The following is a 21,582-nucleotide window of genomic DNA, read 5'->3' on the forward strand; positions in this document are numbered from 1 at the left end:
TCCTTTCTATTTGTCTTATTGTCTCCAAAAATAGCTTGGCATTGAACGATATTCAGTTTTGTTGTTGTTCAGTCGCTAAGTCCTGTCCAACTCTTTGTGACCCCGTGAACTGCAGCATGCCAGGCCTCCCTGTCCTTCACTGTCTCCTGGAGTTTGCTTAAACTCATGTCCATTGAGTCGGTGATGTCATCCATCCATCTCATCCTCTGTTGCCCCATTCTCCTCCTTTCTTTTTGGAAGAAAGTATGTATCACAGTATACTAATTTATTTTTTTTCATTAGAAAAATGGAAGTATAGTTGATTTACAATGTTGTGTTAATTTATACACACATATATATTTTAAAATATTCTTTTCCATTAAGGTTTATCACAGGATATTGAATATAGTTCCCTGTGTTGTGCAGTAGGACCTGTGTTTATCCATCCTATATATAATAGCTTGCATCTGCTAATCCCAACTTCCCACTCCATCCTTCCCCCAACCCTCTCCCCCTTGGCAACCACAAGTCTGTTCTCCATGTTAGTATATCACAGTATATTGAAAATATGGGGGTTTTTTTTGAGGTAAACAATCTCAAATTTCTATTTTCTTCATAATAAAACTATGAAGCTCAGAACGGGACCATTTGCCTCTTTCTCTGCTTATCTCCTCCCAGCTCAAAATGCTTGTACCTCTTTTTAGCCAAGATTCCCTTGTAGTTGGGCTTCGTGCATTCGAGCTGCAGCACACTCTTTGTAGTTTTAGCCTTTTTCTGGAAAATCGGCTTAGTCTGGTCGCCATAGTCACTCTGCTTCCTGGCATAATGCCGCTTTCCCTAGGCAGGCAGAGAATCCTTGCCCTTCCTGGTGTGTGTCACTTTGTGCGGTTGGCGCTTGCCACACTTCCTATAGAAAGTCTGGTGGGTTTTAGGAACATTCACCATGTTTGTGAGAGCAGTGTCAGCATGGAAAGAGGCTAAAATACCAATTTTGTTTGAGTGGCAGGTGAGATCTTAATTACCCAACCAGGGAGCAAACCAGTCACCCCTGTGCATTGGAAGTCTTAACCCCTGGACCCCCAGGGAAGTCCCTAAAATACCTATTTTGAATGCAGTGCTTTCTCCCCTCTGACTCTTCCTTTCCTCAAGGTCAGAATACTCTTTGAATACTCCCCTCTCCCAGCTTGAGGAGCCTAGAAGCTTAAATTGCTTGGTAAAAGCCAGAGTTGGAAGCACAGTAAAGGATATTCCTTTCAAAAGCAAATGTGCCCAGGGAATTTGGGTACTATTGCTTTGTGTAGATGAAGTTTTCTGCCTGACTGTTTAAACAACATTTTCAAGATAGTCTCAGAGCTTTGAAAAGTGAATATTTTTCTTCGCATTCATCCCTAAAAATCATGAGAAACATTTCAAATTCAAGAAAAAATGGATTATTTTGATGGAATTATCCTAGGTTTTGGATATTAAAAGATCCCCTCTGTTTATAAAATGAGTTTAAAACTGTTTAAAAATTACTTTAACCTGATTCTTTGTCCAGGTTTATGTATATGATAAACATATCACTGAATTCTGAGACTTGTTCGGGCAGAGAAAAAGTTAATGTGCACTCCAGTGAGAATTCTTTTTACTTACCCTCAAGGTGACTTCCCATCTAGAGAACCATCACAATTTAAGAAATTCTTTTCCAACTATTCTGCTGACTTACCACCTTTATGAGTGTGGAAAATCAGCTCGACTGTGTAGTTCATGATTGGTCAAATTAGTGGTTTATATGGTGTAACCAAAGGAAGTCAATTTATCAGTGCTTTTTGGCTGAGGGCATGCTTGCCAAGCCCAGGTCATACTGACATGTTTACCCCAGAGTGCAAATAACTCCTGCCTGTGAAACCTGTTTACAAAGGCAATTGCCTTTTAAAAGGCATTTGGGTCAACATTTCAGCACTATTTTTATTTTAAAATAATTTTATTTTATGGTGGAAAAAAGCAAGCACTTTTCAAGTTTTGGAGAGATTTCCCATTCTTATGTTTCAGAGACAAGACTGTTGCTTAGAGAACTGCTTTTCAAAGTCGTTCAAAGTCTTTAGTGTAATAAGCATCACCTGGAGAGCTAGTTAAAACTCAGATTTCTGGGGCCTAATCCCAGTTTCTGACTCAGTAAGTGTGAGGTGGGATGGAGAGCTTGCATTTCTAATGAGTTCCTGATGCTTCTTTTCTTGGTCCAGGGACCACACTCTGAGAGCTGCTGCTGAGACACCCTGGGATTAGAGAATTCTAGAGTTGGACCTCTGGATATTGATATAAGGTCAGATACTGTGCAAGCCACTTTACATCTGTTAACATCTAATCCAGATGACAACCTTACAAATGGGAAACAATTATTGCTATTTTACAAATCAAGAAACTGAGGCTTGTAAAGTTAATTTGGTTATCCAAGATCACATAGCTTGTAAGTGGAGGAGCCAGAATTTGAACCCAGGTTTTGCTGTCTCTAGATGAATGTTACTTCTGTTAAAATACGTTTTTTTGGAGGTGTAGGGTGGGAGGGAGACTCAAGAGGGAGGGGATGTATCTATACTTATCGCTGATTCACACTGTGGTGCAGCAGAAACTAGCACAACATTGTAAGGCAGTTATACTCAAAAAAAAAAAAGAAGAAGAAGAAAGAAATATGCTTTCTTATCTAGATTAAAAGTCTTCTAGTCCCAGTTTCTTCCTCACGTAGGAATAATTTGTCTAACATACCTGATCCATGACTCTTCAGCTTTTGTCAAGCCTCTCAGGAAGGGGCACTCACTGCTTCATAAAGGAGCTCTTATTGGGGACAACCCCCATTTCCACCTACCATCCCACTGGGGATTAGAACTATATATGTGAATTTTAAGGGGGAGGAAATTCAGTCCATAGCAGTACAGTTCTGCCGTGGGATAGCAGAGAGGTTGGCTGACTGGGGCAGGCCAGAGCTGTTCTGGCCTCACTGGACAAGCAATAGCTTACCTCCTGGGACACAGGAGGGGGCATGTGCCACCAGGGTGGATGGCCTGGTGCCCTGGCTTAGGGAGGAGCCCTCTAGAATATGTGGGCTGCATGGGGGCTCAAGGTTTTGAGTTTTAAGGGAAGGTCACCCTACATAGGCTGAAGCTGCAGGGCTACGGAGGGACAGTGCTCTGCGCCATGGCTGGGCAGGCTCTCGTCCCCACACCCACCCCTCCAACCTGGGAATGACATGAAAGCCGACTCTCTCCTGCAGCACCCCTCCAGTGCATCCAGTTAAGAAAGTTTTCACATCCTGCTCACTTTAAAGGAGAAATGCTTAAAGGGATCCTGTTGTTTAGCACAGAGCATGATATGAAAGGGGCATTCAAAACTGAGGCCATAATTTCATTACAAACAGTTGAGTGTCAAATTTTTTTAAAGTGTTAAAAAATAATATAAATCCAAGGTGAAACTTTTCAAGTCCTTCAGCTTTACTCCAGAAAACACAAAAATGGAGAACTTTGTTCCTTCTTTTCCCATTCCATTTTCTCTCTTCAAAGGTAAAAAGCATAGTTTCCTATGATTCCTTCCAGAAAAAGATGCACTTACCCACTTATGTGTCAATGCTATAAATCATACAAAAGGGATCATTTTCCTCTACAGAATGCTTTCAAGAACAAAAGAGAATTAATAATTAAATAAATTAATTATTAATTAAAATTAAAATATTACATATTAATGTATTAAAAGTCTTTCCCCATTGGCATGGTCAGAACACCCATATTCTTGTTAATCTCTGCACAATATTGCTTCATGTGGGGAGGGAGGTGGGAGGGATGTCCGAGAGGGAGGGGACAAGGGTAAACCCATGGCTGTTTCATGTTGATGTTGGGTAGAAACCAAGGCAATACTGTAAAGCAGTTATCCTTCCATTAAAAATAAAAGAATATTGCATCATGTGAATGATGAATAATTTATTTTCTTCTAGTTGTATTGAGATACAAGTGACATACAGCAGTACATACGTTTAAGGTACACAGCATAATGATTTCATTGATATACAACATGAAGTGATCATCACAATAAGTTTAAGAAACATCCATCATCTCATGTAGATACAAAATAGAAAAAATAGAAAAAAATCATTTTTTCTGGAGATGAGAACTCAGGATTCACTCTCTTAACAAGTTCCATGTATCACATGCAGCAGTGTTCATTATATTTTTCATGTTAAACATTACATCCTGCTGCTGCTGCTGCTAAGTCACTTCAGTTGTGTCTGACTCTGTGCGACCCCATAGATGGCAGCCCACCAGGCTCCCCCATCCCTGGGATTCTCCAGGCAAGAACACTGGAGTAGGTTGCCATTTCCTTCTCCAATGCATGAAAGTGAAAAAGTCAAAGTGAAGTCGCTAATGTTGTGTCCAACTCTTAGCAACCCTATGGACTGCAGCCTACCAAGCTCCTCCGTCCATGGGATTTTCCAGGCAAGAGTACTGGAGTGGGATGCCATTGCCTTCTCCCTCAGTTCAGTTCAGTTCAGTCACTCAGTCGTGTCCGACTCTTTGCGACCCCATAACTCGCAGCACACCAGGCCTCCCTGTCCATCACCAACTCCCGGAGTTCACTCAGACTCACATCCATCGAGTCAGTGATGCCATCCAGCCATCTCATCCTCCGTCATCCCCTTCTCCTCCTGCCCCCAATCCCTCCCAGCATCAGAGTCTTTTCCAATGAGTCAACTCTTCTCATGAGGTGGCCAAAGTACTGGAGTTTCAGCTTTAGCATCATTCCTTCTAAAGAAATCCCAGGGTTGATCTTCTTCAGAATGGACTGGTTGGATCTCCTTGCAGTCTAAGGAACTCTCAAGAGTCTCCAACACCACAGTTCAAACGCATCAATTCTTCGGTGCTCAGCCTTCTTCACAGTCCAACTCTCACATCCATACATGACCACAGGAAAAACTATAGCCTTGACTTGACGGACCTTAGTCGGCAAAGTAATGTCTCTGCTTTTGAATATGCTATCTAGGTTGGTCACAACTTTTCTTCCAAGGAGTAAGCGTCTTTTAATTTCATGGTTGCAGTCACCATCTGCAGTGATTTTGGAGCCCCCCAAAATAAAGTCTGACACTGTTTCCACTGTTTCTCCATCTATTTCCCATGGAGTGATGGGACCGGATGCCATTATCTTACAACTGGAGGTTTATACCTTTTGACTGCCCTCATACAATTCTCCCTCCTCCCAACTCTTGCCTCTGGTAACCACAGATCCGATACCTTTCTCTGTGAGTTTTAAAATTTGTTTGTTTTTGACCTACAACACTATGTTAGTGCCTATTTGTTTGTTTTGCTGTGTTAGACTCCACGTATAAGTGGAGTCATACAGTATATGCTTTGGATAGGAACTCTTTATTGGTCATATTATTTGCAAATATTTTCTCATTCAGTAGGTTTCTTTGGATGCTGTTGATGGTTTCCTTTGTTGTGCAAAAGTTTTAAAGTTTAATTAGATTTTATTTATTTTTGCTTTTGCTTCCTTTACCTTAGGAGATAGATTTTTTAAATTGCTTAAAATTATTTATGTTAAAAGAGTGTTATGCCTATATTTTCTTCTAGGAGTTTATGGTACAGTATAGTATAGCTGCATAGTATAGTCTGAAATCAGGGTGACTGCTGTCTATATGGGGTCTTTTGTGTTTCCACACAAGATTTAAAATTATTTTAGTTTTGTGGAAAATGCCATTGATATTTTGATAAAGATTGCACTGAATCTGTGGATTTCATTGAATATTGTTTTGGGTAGTGTGGTTATTTTAACAATTAATTCTTCTGATCCATGAACATGATGTTTCTTTTCATCTGTTGGCGTCATCTTCAATTTCTTTCATGAGTGTCTTAAGGTTTTCTGAATACAGGTCTTTTACCTCCTTGGTTAAATTTAATCCTAGCTATTTTTTTTAATGGGATTATAAATGGGACTGTTTTAATGTCTCTTTCTGATAGCTTGTTGTAAGTGTATAGACATGCAATAGATATCTATATGTTAATTTTTTTACCTTGCAACTTCACAGAATTTATCGATGAGCTCTAGTAGTTTTTCCATGGCATCTTTGGAACTCTATATGTATGGAATCATAGATGATGGATAATTTATTCACTTTTAATTCATACTTTGGTTTTTGCTTTTATAAAAATTCTGCCAGGAAGATTCTTATACATATGTGGTCAAATTATTGTAGGTATGGTGCTGCTGCTGCTGCTAAGTCGCTTCAGTCGTGTCCGACTCTGTGCGACCCCATAGACGGGGGCCCACTGTCTCTGGGACTCTCCAGGCAAGAGCACTGGAGTGGGTTGCCATTGCCTTCTCCAGTGCATGAAAGTGAAAAGTGAAAGTGAAGTCGCTCAGTCGTGTCTGACTCTTCACGACCCCATGGACTGCAGCCCACCAGGCTCCTCCACCCATGGGATTTTCCAGGCAAGAGTACTGGAGTGGGGTGCCATTGTCTTCTCCGATTGTAGGTATAACCATATCTAAATTTTTTGCTATGTGAAAGGATATGTGCCTTTTAAATTTTGGTATTTATCAAACTTACCTGCAGTAAGAATCTGTATCAATTTGCGCCCTCCTTTCCTTAAAAGTGAATGAGAGTGTTGTGTGCGTGTGCTCAGCTGTGTCAAACTCTGTGGCCCCCACGGACTGTAGCCACCAGGCTCCTCCATCCACGAGATCTTCCAGGCAAGAATACTGGAGTGGGTTGCCATGTCCTCCTCCAGGGGATCCTCCTGACCCAGGGATCAGACCCACAGCTCTTGCATCTCCTGCACTGGCAGGCAGATTCTAGACACTAGAGCCACCTGGGAAGCCAGAGTATTAGTTTCTTCATATCCCTCCCAGCATCTGAAAAGTCCTGTACCTGTTTGATAAGGAAAGAAAAAAAAAGTTTTCTTGCCATTTTGACTTGCATTTGTTTAAGCATGCGTGAATTAGAGCATCTTTCCAAACGTTTATTGTCTTTTGAATTTGCTATTTTCTATGAACTTTTTGTATCCTTTGCACACTTTTCTATTGAGCTGTTTTTTAAAATATTCATTTATATCAGTTCTATCTAAGTTAAGAAAAAGAGTTCTTTGAATTTGTTTTCCCTGTTTTGAAACAACCTTTCATTTAAATTTCAGTTTCTGTCATTATTTTCCTTTTTTTTTTTCATTCCAAAGTTACATTGCTATCTAGAGAACTTGACTAATTTTTCCCCATATAGTTGCTAGATTTCACAGTCTTTTTAGAAAAGCCTCTGTTTTAGATTAGCATTTAGTTCCCCACTCCAGTACTCTTGCCTGGAAAATCCCATGGACGAAGGAGCCTGGTGGGCTGCAGTCCATGGGGTCGCTAAGTTGGACAGGACTGAGCAACTTCACTTTCACTTTTCACTTTCATGCATTGGAGAAGGAAATGGCAACCCACTCCAGTGTTCTTGCCTGGAGAATCCCAGGGACGGGGGAGCCTGTTGGGCTGCTGTCTATGGGGTCGCACAGAGTCGGACACGACTGAAGCGACTTAGCAGCAGCAGCAGCAACATACTTTTAAGGATAATTTCTGAGTTATTTTTTACAGTTCATATTTGATATATCAGAATTGGATATAAGGAATAAGATCCCAGCTTTGTTTTTATCTCAATGTATACAGACAAGTTGTGCCATCACTATTTATTTTTATTCGCTAGCCTCTTTTCCCCAGCATTTTGAAGTCTCACTTTTCCATCTTTACAGTAAATTCCCTTGTGCATTAGAGTCTATGTCTTACTTTTCTTTGGCTTCATTAATTTATTCTCATATCAAACTGCTTTATTAATTGAAGGTTTGAAATATATTTTGATACCATACAGAACTAGAAGTGGACATGTTTTGGACAGGCTAAACAGAGAAGGTCTTGCTGGTGGGTGACATTTAGGCTGACATTTGAAGAATAAGAAGTAGCCAGCTTCATGGAGATGAAGGCAGAAACATTCAGGGTAGAGAGAGCTACATATCCAAAGGTTGGGAGATAGAAAACAGCTTGGCTTATTTGAAGAAGCTATTAAAAAAAAAAAAAAAAAGACCAGTGTGGTGAGCACAGCAAACACAGAAGAGAAGGATATGAAGGGGTTGGAATAATAGGCCACATTTTGTTGGAGAGCTTGGTTTTGTCCTCAGTATAAAGGGGTGCACTTAATGGATTTGAAGTAGAAAAGTGACATGCTCCAGTTTCCCACTATATGACATTGTCACTCTTGCTGGAGACTGGGAGGAGTCGAAAAAAAGTTGCTGCAAAGAAGTGTTGTTTCCTCTTCACCCAAGTAGCTTCTCCTTATTATATTCTATCCCAGCATCTTATTTATTCCTTTTTAGGGTAGTTTCTCTTAGTCCTTTTTGTGTCCTTAGGGCTAATATGGATTTTAGCAAGTAGCCTGCAATCAATTTTTGAATCATGAATGAATGAATAAGTAAGCCCTTTCGATTTGCATCCTGGCCTTGTGGAGTGAGAGTTTTAAATCCCATACACGTTTTTTAAAATTAATAAAGCATTTGAGTAGCGATGGGTGGGTTAGATATTGGTTAGTTATATTTCAGCGGCCAGACTGAAGAGGATTCATATTTTAATAGAGTTGGTCCCTGGTTGCTAGTGAACTCCAGGGCTGTGTAAGCAAAGTCCCAGCAGAGGGCAGTAGAGGGCCGCACAGGGTTGTGGTTCTGCTGGATTGGCCTGGCCGGGGGCGGTGAGGGGGGTGGCTGGGCAGCAGGCTAGGCAGCTAGACCCCGCCCCAGGCTGAAGCTTAGGAAAAAGGTGACGAAAGTCGCCGGTCCTTCATGGGAGCCTAAAGTGCGCTGATGAAGAGCGTGAGGCCATATTTCTGTGTTTAGACTGTGCTGCTTTTTATCACAGAGTATAATGAAGCTGATTCACTGTGGCCCGGTTGCTGCTGCGAAGGGCGGTCTCCCAGCGCAGGGATGGGGGAAAGGGGAGAGAAGGAGAAAGGAGGAGGGAGGAGGAGGAAGGGCCCTGAGGTGAAATGGTGAGCACAGATGGAAATTTTGGCCTGGGTCGCACAGAGTCGGACACGTCTGAAGTGACTTAGCAGCAGCAGCAGCAGCAAGGGAACAGGTTTCCTGGAGACTGTTCGGCAAAGCAGGGAATGAGACGTGTCTCAGTCGCAGCACGAGCTGGGAAGGAGCAAAGGCAGACAGCGCTTTGGGGTTAACAGGAGGTCATTATTAGCTCCTCAGTGGACATTGCCAGAAATAACTTTGAATAATTCTTATGCTCTCTGACGGAGAAGGCAATGGCACCCCACTCCATTACTCTTGCCTGGAAAATCCAATGGATGGAAGAGCCTGGTAGGCTGCAGTCCACGGGGTCGTAAGAGTCGGATAGGACTGAGTGACTTCACTTTCACTTTTCACTTTCATGCATTGGAGAAGGCAATGGCAACCCACTCCAGTGTTCTTGCCTGGAGAATCCCAGGTGGGGGAGCCTGGTGGGCTGCCGTCTATGGGGTCGCACAGAGTCAGACACAACTGAAGCGACTTAGCAGTAGCAGTAGCAGTATGCTCTCTGAATTGACTGTTTTTCCTTTTTGTTAGTATAGTTTTCAAAATTTGCGACCTCTCATCTGTACTTAGGGGTAAAGGATTTTGTACACAATTGGCCAGGGGAGGGGGTGGGGCAGCATTGCGCTCCTTAGCGCTCATCAAGATGGTAGCAGCAGAGGTCAGAGTAACAGGCCCCAAACAGAAGCAGCGCTTAATCTGGACCTGCCTGGCAACTCAGATGGTAGCGTCCGCTTGCAATGCAGGGGACCTGGGTTCAGTCCCTGGGTAGGGAAGATCCCCCAGAGAAGGAAACGGCAACCCACTTCAGTATTCTTGCCTGGAGAATCCCAAGGACTCCCGTGGGCTATAGCCCATGGGGTCAGGGTCACAAAGAGTTAGACTGACAGCAACTGAAGGACTGAGTGAGTTTCACTTAACCTGGACACTTGGATTTCTCAACACACACATTTCGCATACACACATATATACAATCACATAGCATACATACACTTTAAATTTTTCCAGTTTTATTGAAATATGATTGACATATTTGTTGTTCAGTCACTCAGTTGTGTCTGACTCTTTGTGACCCCACAGACTGCAGCACGCCAGGCTTCCCTGTCCTTCACTGTTTCCCAGGGTTTGCTCAAACTCACATCCATTGAGTCGATGATGCCATCCTACCATCTCATCCTCTGTCGTCCCCTTCTCCTCCCGCCTTCAGTCTTTCCCAGCATCAGGATCTTTTCCAGTGAGTCGCCTCTTCCCATCAGGTGGCCAAAGTATTGGAGGTTCGGCTTCAGCAGTCAGTCCTTCCAATGAATATACAGGGTTGATTTCCTTTAGGATTGACTGGTTTGATCTCCTTGCAGTCCAAGGGACTCTCAAGAGTCTTCCCCAGCACCGCAGTTCAAAAGCAACAATTCTTCGATGCTCAGCCTTCTTTATGGTCCAACTCTCACATCCAGTACATGACTACTGGAAAAACCATAGCTTTGACTATACGGATCTTTGTTGGCAAAGTGATGTCTCTGCTTTTTAATATGCTGTCTAGGTTTGTCATAGCTTTTCTTCCTAGGAGAAAGCGTCTTATGATTGACCGTATAAGTATATAGCACTGTATAAGTTTGGGTCTTCCTAGGTAGCTGTAGTGATAAAGAACCTGCCTGGATTGTTCCCTGGGTCAGGAGGATCTCTTGATGGAGGGCATGGCAACCCATTCCAGTATTCTTGCCTGGAGAATCCCATGGACAGAATCCCTGGTTGGCTATAGTCTATAGGGTCACAAAGAGTTGGACACCACTACAGTGCCTTAGCACGCATGCACACAGTGTGTAAGGTGCACAACATAAAGATTTGACTTGTATATGTTGCAAAATGATTACTAAGCATACTTGGCACTTATATACGCGCATCTCACACACACGCTCACACAGACACATCGCATGCACATAGCACACTCATGCTTTACACGCAGTGGCATATCAAACATGTCACACACAACACAGCATACCTGCACCCACGCTGATAAAGGGGTTTTGTAGCAGATACTATGGTTGCCTCTCCATCTCAGCATGTATAACAACGATGTGGTTTAAGTCAAGGGTCAAGCCAACTTTTGGTTTCAGGGGTAGGTTTCAAATGGCCTAAGTCATCAACACAGTCCCAACCCTGTTGGCAGAGGAGTAGGCATGCAACCACATCCATCCATTCGCTGTGAATGAGGAAGCATGTCACCCTGGAAACTGCCAGCAGCCATCTTGCTACCCCAAAAAAAGGTTACTTTGGAAAGAGCTGATGGGGGGGGGGCGGTGGAAAGACTCATGGATATACTGGGGTATAGACCTCCACACATTGGGAGCCTCTGAACAACCCATGCTAGAGTTCACCCTGTCTTTGGACTTTGTGAACCAATAAGTTGTCCTGATGTTTAAGGCCTTCAGGTTGGGTTTTCTGTTTCTTATATCATAAAACCTCAGAACAGAGCAGCTCCTCCCCGAAATCCTCTATAGGAGGCTTTGGAGGGGTTCAGCCTCTGCTTTAAGAAGGAGACTGTTCCTCTCTATCCCCCCTTGGCCTCTGGGTCCTCGAAGTGTTTACAGTGGACCTGGAACAGTTCTCAGAGATTTTCATGGATAACAGAGAGGAAAATAATATTTAAACCCAAGGCCAACTATAGCCTTTTTGCCTTCGAAGGAAAGTGACACAATTCTAATTTGTGCAGAAATAAATCTCTAAATGGATCTGGTCCCTGGCAGAGGCTGAGATGAGATTTAAGCCAGCGTTTTTGAATTTCAAAGGGTAGGCAACCTGGCTGACAATGTAGATTTTGTATACACAGTTGGCCCTCTGAATCTGCTGGATTTTGCAGCTTCTGATTCAACCAGTTGCTCAACCCTTGGTTGGATAAAAACCCCATGGATACACAGGACTGACTGTATTGATTATCCTACACCATTTTATTTAAGAAACTTGAGGATATGTGGATTTTGGCATCCGAGGAAACTCCTGGAACCGATTCCCTATGGATGCAGAGGCGAGACTGTATACATACATGTTTAATCCCTTTAACCACCCTAGGAGGTGGGTATCACTTATCCTGTTTTACAGATAATGAATGGGGCTCAGAGAGAATGTCACCTGCTCAGTGCTACACAGAGGTGGTGCTGGGCTTCCAACCCAGGGCCCTTTGGCTGGAAGCCTCTCGGTCTCCCTTACAGGGCAGCACACCGCCCACCACACCCCCGGCTGCCTCCTCCTGTGTTTGATTCAGTCTGGGTGGGTCTCCAGGGGAGGGGGCTGCAAAGAAGTGGGAGGAAAAAGTTATCCTTGTCCATTTAACATTTCACAGGGGTGGTGGTGGGAATGGGGAGGATAGAGGACCTTTTATACCAGGGTTCCATTTGTGCTGGGAAGTATCCTGCAATGGACCTTGAACAGTTAGCCTCTGCCAGGGAGGCAGTGTGGCACGGTGCTGGCCACCCAGCTGGACCTGGGGTCAGGTCTCAGGGTCAAAATTATATAAGTTCTAAGTGTACAACATAGTGATTCGCAGTTTTCAAAGACTGTATTCCATTTGCCTTATTGTAGAATATTGGCTATATTCCCTGTGTGTATTCACTGTGTGTGTGTGTGCTCAGCTGTGTCTGACTCGTTGCGACTCCATGGACGGTAGCCCGCCAGACTCTTCTTTCCATGGAATTTTCCAGGCGAGGATATTGGAGTGGGTTGCCATTTCCTACTCCAGGGGATCTTCCTGACCCAAGCTGTGTCTCTTGCATCTCCTGCATTGGCAGGCAGGTGCTTTACTGCTATGCCACCTGGGAAGCCCCAACAGTATATCATTACAGCTATTTTTTTTTTTAACTGTATCCATAGGAGGGACAAGATAGGGGTAAGGGATTAAGAGGTACAAAGTACATCTGTTTATTGATGACTCTCAAATTAAGGAAGCTGGCATAGGAGGGTTGACTTTCAGAGAGCCTGGTGCCTCTTCTGATATCTGGCCTAGGTATCAAGCTGGAGGTGGCACCTCGTGATTCCACATGGAAATCTCACCATGGTGTCCAGCCAGGACCTGTTTCCAGATTGTCAAGGCTGGAGGAGGAGTACAGGTTCGTCTCTCCTGGGAGCTGGCTGGAACTATGATGAGGCGAACAGGGGACTGAGTGCACAGATATTTAAGGAGACACTCACTCCAGGGGCTGACCTTGCATTTGCGTGAGCCACAGAAGTGCCTCTTTCAGCTTTGGGCCTCTGGTGCCCATTGTCTCATTCCAGTCCTGGCTCTGCCTGGGCCCAAGGAGTAGGGCACCCATGTATGTGTGGCCCACATTACAAGGATGAGTGCTCAGGAAAGAGTCCCTACCTGCTGGGTAGGCCTAGTGGATCCTGACTGTGATGGACTCTCAGGGAAGACTGTGATGTCTTCCCTGGGGTAGATGATCAAACCTCAAGGTGTGAGGCAAAGCAGATCTAGGGGGTAGCCAGGCAGAGGCCAGCCCTTTGCGGCTCCTGCACTTTCTGCTGGCACTGCACTTGAGGGGCTGACTGAGCTTTCTCTGCTGGCATGAGCAGACATCCCAGGGTCCTGCCACAGTCTCATAGATGCTGGGAGGCCCAGGATCATGCATTCTGCCATTGGCCTTGTAGCAGAAGCAGTGCTGATTCTGGAGCAAGTGGCTTCCTTGGTGGCCGGGATCTGCTTTGGAAGACTTTACTGCAAGCTCAACCTAAAATCTTTTCTAAATTCTTCCTAGTAGTCCTGTAAGACAGTTAATATCCTGTCATAAATCCCTTCTTGCTTAATCTAGCTTGAGTGGATTTTGTTCTCTTCAATTCACCAATTCAAATGGGATGGAGAGACTTTTACTGCCAGCTTCCTCTTAGCGAAAGACTGTGTGTGTGCTTTGGAAGGAGGCCTTGAGAAATTCTCCCACCAACCCTTGCCCCACCGGCACCCCAGGCCTAGGTGTCAGCTGGCACTAAGGCTCAGGAACTTTTTGAGTTGCTTCTGAGAAAGAAGAGGAAAGAGACAAAGGTGTGGTGAGAGGGCAGAGGGATGGTAGAAGGCCAGGTGATATTTAACACGACTCCATCCCAGGAGCCATTCTCCTGTATGAAACCTGTGTGTATAAATTCTTGGTGTGATTGAGTTTTTCTTGTGCAAACCAGATGAGTGGCTGAATTTTGTGTTGGGGGAGGGGGTGTCCTAAGGGGACAGGAATGGTGTGTGAGGAAGCTAGCATTTTGAGAGGTAGGAGGGCCAAGAGACTGAGGTCCCCACAGGAAACCAGCAGAAATGCTGGAGAGGGCGTGGAACTCCTCGGTCCATGGGATTCAGAAGTCCAGGCCACCACACTGGACATCAAGGCTCAGAGGCCCTCAGCAGATGTCTGGAGGACATCAGGACATCAGAATGCATTTAAGACAGGCGCCTTCATGTTGTGCTTGACTTTCTACCTTACAGCTTGATCTCTCTCCCCCAGGAGCTCTCAAAATACTTAAACGCCACAGTCCTTCAGAGCACCCCTAACTGCCTTATCCTTGTTTATGTGCATTTCTGTCCTCTCATTTACGCTCTCTGTGGGACTCTTAGCTTCCTGAAGGCCTGTCTCTGACATTACTACGTGCACAGAATGCCGTGTACATGTGCTGGTGTGCATTTTTCTGGGGAGAATACCTAGAACTTTAATCACATTCCGAAAAGGGCCCAGGATCTAGAAAATGTTTGGAAGCTGCATAACGAGGTCTTCCGGAGACACCTGGTCACAGATTCTTTACTGCAATTAAAAACAGAGTCATCTTTCAAAAGCCAAGTCCATTTCATCCTCTTGCTTGTCTCCCATCGAGGCCAAGCACCCGTGGAGATCTAAAGCATACAGGCTATGCAGGAAATGTAGACTCGTTTCTGGTTTCAGGATTCTGTCAGTCAGGGGCTCAACCAAGTAATGTGTGTTTATTGCCTCTTGCCCAGGACACCTTGCCCTGCACTCAGAGAGGTTTACAAGCCAAGCTGACATAGGGCCAGTCCCACTGTGGGTGGGATCCATGAGTGTTGTTGTGGGCTTTCCAGCCAGAGCTATAAATATTTATCAAATGAATGTGTGATGTCAGTCTCTGAAGAGTATCTGGAGTGGTGTGTGTATGTGTGTGAATGTGTGTAGTGGGGGAGCCTGCTAGAGAACAAGAGCGCCGCGGAAGCTGGCACGTGATGTCAGTGCATTAATGATTGAAAACAAGAGCTGTAAAAACCCATTGCAAGTCAGCATCTCTGCAGCCCAGGACTGGGGGGAGGTGAAGTCTATTTTAACTAGTACATCCCAGGTACACAGCCCAGAAACCAAGGGTAAACATCAGTTGCTGGCTTCCTGAAAACTGCTGAGTTTATAGACTTTCTAAAGATCCCACATTTATCTCTTAAAGGAATCCTGCAACACTTTCATTTCGCTGACAACTTTGCCTGTGTGGATGGGTTCCGTGAGGGAGACGTAGAAGACTGAAGAGGGCAGCTGAAGCTTTTGTTGACATTTCATGGTTTTTAACTTGGAGCAACTGGCTGTTAAAATGAAATGGCTTCACTCCCAGCTGTAGTTAAGGCTCCAAGATCCTGACACTTTGCAAAGTCAGATCACCTCTGAGGGCCTGCAAAGGGTGGCCCCTCCCTCATTTAAGGGTATGAAAGGGTAGAAGTTAAGGTGATTAGTAGTCACAGGAGGGAGAGTTTGAGGCAAACTGTCCCTGTGCTCTGAGTTCTTTTACTCCAACTCTAGATGAGGTTCTGGAAGGCCTGAACATTTTCTACTCTTGGGAATCACACAGCTGTCGCTCCAGAACCATGCCACACTGGCCACAGTCTTACTAGCAAAATGATGCCCCTCTCTCTGCCTTCTCTGGACACCCATGAGCTAGAGTCTGATGCTGAGGCTGCTACCACCTGTGCTGCAGAAAAAGCAAATACCTCCACACGGACTTGACAGCAGAAATAGTCAAAGAGATGGGAGCTTGGCTCTCGCCTGATTCCTGCCGTCTACGTCATGCTTTTGTAAACCTTATGAGTAGAACCTAAACCCTATCCAGAGTGCTGCTTGCAAGGAAGTCTGAGAAAAATAGTTTTATGTTAGCAGCTCCTGCAGTGTTGGGAACACTGGAAGGAGGTTGCAATGGGTGTTGAGCATCAGCTCACCTGATCTAATACATTCCTACTCACACTCTGAGGCCCACATCAGATGCTACCTCCTTTCAGAGGCTCCCCTCCCATGGCCTTCCCTCCCCAAGAGAAAACGTTCTCTGTGTTCCCATGGTTTATGTAATCCAGGGTGGTCAGTCTCCTTTGTTGAGCTGAAAGCTTCTCGATGACAGCAACTTCTTTTTTAATTGTGCATCGTTGATTTACAACCTTATATTAGTTTCAGACATACAACATAGTGATCCAAAATTTTTATAGATTGTACTCCACTTAAAGTTATTATAAGGACTTCCCTGGCAATCCAGTGGCTAAGACTGCCTGCTCCCAATGCAGGGGGCCTGGGTTCAATTCCTAGTCAGGGAACTAGATCCCACACGCGCTGCAAATAAGAGTTCGCATGCTGCAACTAGAGATTCTGAGTGCTGAAGACTGAAGATTCTGCATGCCACAACTAAGACCCAGCACAGCCGAATAAATAAGTATTTTTAAAAATTGTTATAAAATATTAGCTATACTCCCTGTGCTGTTCAATATATTATTGTAACATTTATTTTATACATATTGGTTTATATCTCTTAATCCACGATTCCGAGCTTGCCTCCCCTCCCTCTCCCCACTGGTCATCACTAGTTTGTTCTCTGTATCTGAGTCAGTTTCTATTTTGTTATATTCATTCATTTGTTTTTTTCTTTTTCAGATTCCACATATAAGTAGTAAAATGCAGTATTTAACCGAATAAGTCTCTGTGTAGCTTATTTCCCTTAGCGTAATGCCCTCCAAGTCCATCCATGTTGTTGCAAGTGGCAAAATTTCATTCTTTGCTATTTCTGAGGAATGTATTTTATACATATATAAATGTATATATGTAACTTTTTGCCTTTTCATACCTACCAGGTTGGTAGATGAACAATATGCTTCTGAGGTAGGGTGGGGAAATAACTACAGAAAGAATGAAGAGGCTGAGCCCAAGTGGAAGCGACACTCAGTTGTGGATGTGACTGTGGCGGTGAAAGTGAAGCCCGATGCTGTGAAGAGCAGTATTGCGCAAGAACCTGGAATGTTAGGTTCATGAATCAAGGTAAATTGGATGTGGTCAAACAGGAGATGGCAAGAGTGAACATCAACATTTTAGGAACCAATGAACTGAAATGGACAGGAATGGGAGAATTTAATTCAGATGACCTTATATCTACCACTGCAGGCAAGAATCCCTTAGAAGGACTGGAATAGCCTTCACAATCAACAATAGAGTCCAAAATGCAGTACTTGGGTGCAATCTCAAAAATGACAGAATGCTCTTGGTTCATTTCCAAGGCAAACCATTCAATATCACAATAATCCAAGTCTATGCCTCAACCTCTTATGCTGAAGAAGCTGAAGTTGAATGATTCTATGAAGACCTACAAGACTTCCTAGAACAAACACCAAAAAAAAAGAGGTTATTTTCATCATAGGAGACTGGGATGCAAAAGCAGGAAGTCAGGAGATACCTGGAATACCAGGCAAGTTTGGCCTTGGAGTACAAAATGAACCAGAGCAGAGACTAACAGAGGTTTGCTGAGAGAAGCACTGGTCATAGCAAACACCTCTTCCAGCAACACAAGAAATGGCCCTATACATGGACAATGGTCAACACCAAAATCAGACTGACTGTGTTCTTTGAGCTGAAGCTGGAGAAGCTCTATACAGTCAGCAAAAACAAGACCTGGAGCTGACAGTGGCTTAGATCATCAGCTCCTTATTGCAGAATTCAGGCTCAAATTGAAGAGAGCAGGGAAAACCACTAGGCCATTCAGTTATGACATAAATCAAACCCTTATGATTATACAATGGAGGTGACAAATAGACTCAAGGGACTAGATCTGGTAGACAGAGTGCCTGTAGAACTACAGACAAAGGTTCATAACATTGTACTGGAGGTGATGACCAAAACCATCTCCAAGAAAAAGAAATTCAGGAAGGCAAACTGGTTGTCTGAGTGGGCCTTACAAATAGCTGAGAAAAGAAGAGAAGTGAAAGGCAAAGGAGAAAGGGAAAGATATACACAGCTGAATGCAGAGTTCCAGAGAACAGCAAAGAGAGATAAGAAAGCCTTCTTAAGTGACCAATGCAAAGAAATAGAGGAAAACAATAGAATGGGAGACCAGAAATCTCTTTTAAAAGGCTGCAGTTACCAAGGGAACATTTCATACAAAGATGGGCACAATAAAGGACAAAAATGCCAAGGACCTAACAGAAGCAAAAGAGATTAAGAAGAGGTGGCAAGAATACACAGAAGAACTATACAAAAAAGGTCTTAATGACCCAGCTGACTGTGACAATGTGGTCACTCACCTAGAGCCAAACATTCTGGAGTGTGAAGTCAAGTGAGCCTAAAGAAGCATTACTACAAGCAAAGCTAGTGGAGGTAATGGAATTCCAGCTGAGCTATTTCAAATCTTAAAAGATGATGCTGTTAATGTGCTGCACTCATTATGCCAGCAAATTTGGAAAACTTAGCAGTGGCCACAGGACTGGAAAATGTCAGTTTTCATTCCAGTCCCAAAGAAAAGCAATGCCAAAGAATGCTCAGATTATGTACAATTGCACTCATTTCACAGGCGAGTAAGATTATACTCAAAATCCTTCAAGCTAGGCTTCAACAATACATGAACTGAGAACTTCCAGATATACAAGCTGGATTTTAAAAAGGCAGAGAAACCAGAGATCAAATTACTAACATACTCTGGATCATAGAAAAAGCAAGGGAATTCCAAAAAATCATCTACTTCTGTTTCATTGACTATGCTAAATCCTGTCTGTGTGGATCACAACAAACTGTGGAATATTCTTAGAGAGATGGGACTACCAGATCACCATACCTGCCTCCTTAGAAAACTGTATGTAGGACAGGAAAAACAATTAGAACTAGACATGGAACAATGGACTGGTTCAAGTACGTCAAGGCTGTATATTGTCACCCTGTTTATTTAACTTCTGTGCAAAGTACATCATGTGAAATGCCAGGCTAGATTAATCACAAGCTGGAATCAAGATTTCCAGGAGAAATAGCAACAACCACAGATATGCAGATGATACCACTCTAATGGCAGAAGGTAAAGAGGAACTAAACAGCCTCTTGATGAAGGTGAAAGAGGAGAGCTAAAAAACGGGCTTAAAACTCAACACCCAAAAAACTAAGATCATGGCATCCAGTCCTGTGACTCATGGCAGATAGACGGGGGAAATGTGGAAACAGTGTCAGATTTCATTTTCTTGGGCTCTAAAACCGATATGGACAGTTGACTGCTACCATGAACTTAAAGGACACTTGCTCCTTGGAAGAATAGCTATTTCAAACCTGCTGCTGCTGCTGCTGCTAAGTCGCTTCAGTTGTGTCCGAACCTAGCCAGTGTTTTTAAAAGCAGAGACATCACTTTGTTGACAAAGATCTGTATATTAAATCTGTGGTCTTACCAATAGTCATGTATGGATGTGAGAGCTAGACCATAAAGAAGGCTGAGTGCCAGAGAATTGATGCTTTCAGACTGTGGTGCTGGAGAAGACTCTTGAGAGTCCCTTGGACAGCAAGGAGATCCAACTAGTCAATCCTAAAGGAAATCAACCCTGAATATTCATTGGAAGGAGTGACCGCTGAAGCCAAAGCTCCAATACTTTGGGCACTTGATGTGAAGAGCTGACTCATTGGAAAAGACCCTGATGCTGGGAAAGATTGAAGGCAGGAGGGGAAGGGGGTGACAGAGGATGAGATGGTTGGATGGCAACATCGACTCAGTGGACATGAGTTTGAGTAAATTCTGGGAGTCAGTGATGGACAGAGAAGCCTGGAGTACTACAGTTCATGGGGTCACAGAGTCAGACATGACTTAGTGATGGAACAACAACAGCTATATGTATGCATGTATACACACACACACACACACACACACACAACACACACTGCATCTTCTTATCCATTCATCTGTTCATGGACTCTTTGGTTGTTTCATATCTTTCCTGCTGTAAAGAATGCTGCTATGAACATTGGGGTGAATACATCTTTTCAAATTAGTGTTTTCATTTATTCTGATTATATATCTGGGATAGAAGTAGTTTTTTAAGCAACCTCTATACTATTTTACATAGTGGCTGTGCCAATTTACATCTCACCAACAGTGTATGAGGATACCCTTTTCTCCACATCCTGGCCTACATTTGCTATTTGTAGACTTTTTGGTAATAGCCATTCTGACAGTTGTGAGGTGACATCTCATTGTGGTTTTTTATTTTCATTTCTCAGATGATTAGTGATGTTGAGCATCATTTCATGTGCTTGTTGGCTATCTGTATGTCTTCTTTGGAAAAATGTCTATTCAGGTCTTCTGTTCATTTTTAAAAAAGTCTTTTTAAAATATTGAGTTGCATAAGCTAAATACACACACACACACACACATACATATTTTGATAGTAACCCCTTATCGGTCGTATTATTTGCAAATATTTTCTTCCATTCAATAGGTTGTCTTTTCATGTTGTCAGTGCTTTCCTTTGCAGTGTAAAAGCTTTTAAATTTAATTAGGTCCCATTAAAAAAATTAATTGATTGATTAATTTGGCTGAGTCGAGTTTTAGTTGCGGCATGTAGGATCTTCTGTTGTGGCCTGCAAGCTTACTGGCTGTCGTGGAGCAACTACTAGAGTAGTGCGCTGCAACCACTCTAGAGCGCGGGGCCTTCAGCCGTTGCAATGCACAGGCTTAGTTGCTCCACGGTATGTGAAATCTTAGTTTCCCAACCAGGGATCAAACCCACGTTGGCTGCAACACAAGGCATATTCTCAACCACTGGACCACCAGGGAAGTCCCTGTTTGTTTGTGTTTTTTTTTTTTTTAAATATAATTGTTTTACAATGTTATGTTAGTTTCTGCCATGCAACATTATGAATCAGCTGTGTGTATACATATATCTCCTCCCACTCACCCATCCCCATTCCACCCCTTTAGGTCATCACAGAGCACCAAGCCGAGCTCCTTGCGCTGTATATCACCTTCCCACCGGCTATCTATTCAACACATAACAGTGTGTATATATATATATATATATATATATATATATATATATATATATATGTATGTATATATGTCAAAGCTGTTCTCTCAGTTTGCTCCCCCACTGTGTCCACAAGGCCGTTCTCTACATCTGTGCCTCTATTCCTGCCCTGCAAATAGGTTCATCAGTACCATTTTCCTAGATTCCATATATATGTGTTAATACATGATATTTGTTTTCCTCTTTCTGCCTTACTTCACTCTGCATGACAGGCTAGGCTTACTGACTTGCTTATAATGAATAGAATGTGGCAGAAGTAATATGTGACTTCTGAGACTAGGTCATAAA

General features: G+C 43.4%; 1 pseudogene; it reads right to left on the reverse strand.

The window, feature by feature from the left end:
• Positions 1-612: 612 nt before the first annotated feature.
• On the reverse strand, positions 613-924 carry LOC138420718 (large ribosomal subunit protein eL42-like; annotated as a pseudogene).
• Between the last annotated feature and the right edge of the window lie 20,658 nt (positions 925-21,582).

This window comes from Ovis canadensis, chromosome 15, assembly GCF_042477335.2.
Source record: "Ovis canadensis isolate MfBH-ARS-UI-01 breed Bighorn chromosome 15, ARS-UI_OviCan_v2, whole genome shotgun sequence".
Taxonomy (NCBI): domain Eukaryota; kingdom Metazoa; phylum Chordata; class Mammalia; order Artiodactyla; family Bovidae; genus Ovis; species Ovis canadensis.